The sequence below is a fragment of the Elephantulus edwardii genome, unplaced genomic scaffold, assembly GCF_000299155.1.
Source record: "Elephantulus edwardii isolate Elephantulus edwardi_28Jun2011 unplaced genomic scaffold, EleEdw1.0 scaffold00020, whole genome shotgun sequence".
Classification (NCBI taxonomy): Eukaryota; Metazoa; Chordata; class Mammalia; order Macroscelidea; family Macroscelididae; genus Elephantulus; species Elephantulus edwardii.
Genome location: NW_006399770.1, coordinates 21,475,429 through 21,478,971, shown reverse-complemented (window position 1 = coordinate 21,478,971; position 3,543 = coordinate 21,475,429). Strand labels below are relative to the sequence as shown.

The 3,543-nt window shown below is 47.0% G+C and overlaps 1 pseudogene; it reads left to right on the top strand.

Annotated features, from left to right (window-relative positions):
• The first annotated feature begins 1,310 nt into the window (after window positions 1–1,310).
• Window positions 1,311–3,543, top strand: LOC102843744 (annotated as a pseudogene).

Here is a 3,543-nt window from a genome sequence, read left to right as displayed (position 1 = left end):
AATTTCTAATTTTCCTACATTCATGGTTCTCACATTCCATGTTCCAGTCACTAGTGTCTGCTTACAACTGTTCCTCTTCCTTTGTATTTCCATGCTTGACAGTTCATCTACGTGTGTTGTGTTGTCCATAGGGTTTTCAGAGGCCTACCATTTCAGAAGTGGATGGCCAATCCTTCTTCCTAGTCTGTCTTAATATGAATGTTTAGATTTAGAAGAGTATCTGACAGACAAGCAGTATGTGGAGCAGTGAAAGATAAATCCCTCATTGTGGAGTGTCCCTGCCCTTAGCCCAGTGCCTTGACCCACTTATTTTCCAGCTCCACCCTCCACCAGGATACCCATTCACTTTTACCAAATTCCTTCAGAATTTATCTTCAAGTGTCTGACCCATGGTCTGACAGCTTGTATCTAATATAGCTTAACAAATATAGCTCGAAATTCACAATCAGAAGAAGAAAAAAATTGAGGAATGAACTTTATAATAATCATGTGTGCTTCAAAACTTTTTCCTATAAAATAAAAAGAAAGCTACAGGCTGGGGCGGGGGGCTATATGACAATGACATCTCAGACAAGGATCTAATAAAAGAAGGTTACAGCATGCTATAGGGCATCCATAAGAAGAAATTAACCCAATCACACAATGTTTGGAAAGACTCTGGAAAAACTTTTCACAACAGATGATATTAGGATAACCAGTAGACATGTAAGGAAACACTCAGAATCACCAGCAATAAGAGAAATGCAAATCAAAACCACAATGAGATACCATCTCACTCCAGTAGCAGTGGCAAAGTTTAACAGGGCAGGAAGCAATATATGTTGGAGAGGGTGTGGAGAGTTTTACACTCTCATGTTCTGCTCGTGGGATTATAAAATGGTACAACCAATCTGGCAGAGTTTTGGCAGTTTCTAAAAAAGCTGAACATAGAAATCCCAGCTATTCTACTGCTAGGAGTACATTACAAGCAACATAGATGAAACACAAATGGAAATTTGCAGATCTATGTTCATAGCAGCGCTACTCATGACAGTAAGAAAATGGAAACAGCCAAATATCCATCAACAAATGAATGGATTTAAAAATTACGGCCAGCCCGCTGGGCCGCTGCTGAGGGCCACCCATCTCTGCTGCGGCCCAGGCGCCTCTTGAGGCACAGGTGACGGAGGGTGCCTGGGTCCCGTGTGCACCCCTGGCCTGCACCGCCCCCTCGGCCCGCGAGCACCTCTCCCCTGCCCCCGCTCACTTGTCACCGCTGTCCGGCCAGTGCAAACCGGTGCGAGCCGGCCGCAGAGCCGCCTCCGTCTCAAACCATGAATTATGTGGGACAGTTGGCAGGGCAAGTGATTGTCACTGTGAAGGAACTCTACAAGGGCATTAACCAGGCCACCCTGTCTGCGTGCATCGACGTCATCATGGTGCTCGCCTTTCCACGTGAGCTTCGGGAAGCTGGGCGTACTGTGGTCCAAGGAGAAGATGATTGATCTAGACATCAATGGCAATGCAGTGGATCTTCACATGAAATTAGGTGACAATGGAGAAGCTTTCTTTGTAAAGGAAACGAAAGAGGAATATGAAAAACTTCCTGCTTACCTTGACACCTCACCAATTCCTACTGAAGATCAATTCTTTAAAGATAGGGACCCCCTTTTGATGAAATCAAGTGGAGATGAAAGATTACCTGAGAGTGCAAGCATCTCTCACATCTTAGAAACGGAGACAGTTTTCACTCCAGGTTCTGTGAAAACGAAAAAGCGAAGGTGCAAGAAATATAAGCAAGACTGAAGCTGAGAAGGACACATCCATTGAAGACACAGTCTGTACCATAGTGAAGCCCAAGCCCAGAGCCTTGTGGAAGCAGCTGAGTGATACAGTTCCCACTGCAGAACCTCGTGATCCTCCTCTTGAGAATCCTCCCATTTCATCATGTTAGATGCAGACAGTCTTCCTAACCCGTCACCAGCTGAGACGGGCTCAGAATTAAAACCAGCTGCTAAAGTCGACTCACCATCAAAGAAGAAAGGTGTCCACAAGAGAAGCCAGCACCAGGGGCCTGCCATTTACCTTGATGATGTAAAGGCTCTCGAACCGGAAGTCGCTGCTCTCTATTTCCTAAAAATGAATCAGACCCTGGCACCCGGCAATGTCCTGAGTTGGACACACTCTCTGGCTCCCTCCCAGTCCCCGCAGTCTGTAGGAAGCGCAGCTGCCGATAGTGGCACTGAATGTCTCTCCGATTCTGCCATGGACTTACCTGACGTCACCCTCTCACTTTGTGGGGGCCTCAATGAGAACGGAGAATTTCGAAAGAAAAAATCATGAAGCACATCATTACTTACCATGAATTTGCTGAAAACCCTCGACTTACAGACAACTGCAATCTCGTAGTACGGATCTATAACCATTACTACAACTGGGCCTTGGCTGCTCCCATGATCCATAGCTTACAAGTATTTCAGAAGAGTTTGCCTCAGGCAACAGTTGAATCCTGGGTCAAAGATAAGATGCCAAAGAAGTCTGGTAGGTGGTGGTTTTGGCGTTAAGAGAGAGAGCATGACCAAACAGTTGCCAGAAACCAAGGAGGGGAAGCCTGAGGCTCAGCCGATGAGCGACCTACCACCAAGCACACAGGAGCAGGCCAGTACCAGGCTGTCTGAAGATGACTCATCAACTGATGAGACATCTCAAGAGCTTGAGGAATCCATCAAAGTGGAGCCCATTCCTGGCGAGCGCCTGGTCCATGGCAGTGCCACTTCCTGCAAGAACTCTCTCAGGCTCTCCTCTGAGCAGATAGCAAAACTGAAGCTCCAGGATGGACCAAATGATGTTGTATTTAGTATTACAATCCAGTATCAAGGGACCTGCTGCTGTGAGGGAACCATTTACCTGTGGAACTGGAACGACAAGGTCATCATTTTTTACATCGATGGGGCGATAATCAAGTCTGATGGTTTGGGCCAGATCCTCCTGCAGCTGGGTAAAGACTGGACTCACCAGGGCATAGCAATACTCTACCATTCCGTCAATGAGAATGGCTACAAGTTTCTGTACTGCTCCGCCTGCGCCATCGGCATGGCCGACATGACCCGTAGCTACCTCCACTGGGTCAACAAAAAGGGCACAATCCTGCCTCGTGGCCCTCTAATGCTGTCCCTCAGCAGCCTCTTCTCCGCCTTCCACAGGGAAGTGATAGAAAAGAAACCAGAGAAGTTTCAAATTGAATGTCTAAATGATATCAAGAACTTGTTTTCCCCGTCTAAGCAGCCCTTCTATGCTGCGTTTGGAATCCGCCCAAATGTCTATGCTTACTCACAAGTGGGCATTCCAGACTGTAGAATATTCACTGTAAACCCCCAGGGGGAGTTAATACAGGAAAGGACCAAAGGAAACAAGTCATCGTACCACTGGCTGAGCGTGCTCCTGGAGCACGTGTTTCCTCTTCTCAACAAAGAACAGAACTCCGCCTTTCCATGACTAGAGTTCAGCTCTTTCTGCTACTGGCTAGACCCAATCCCAAGCGTGAACCTGGATGGACTGGTTTGA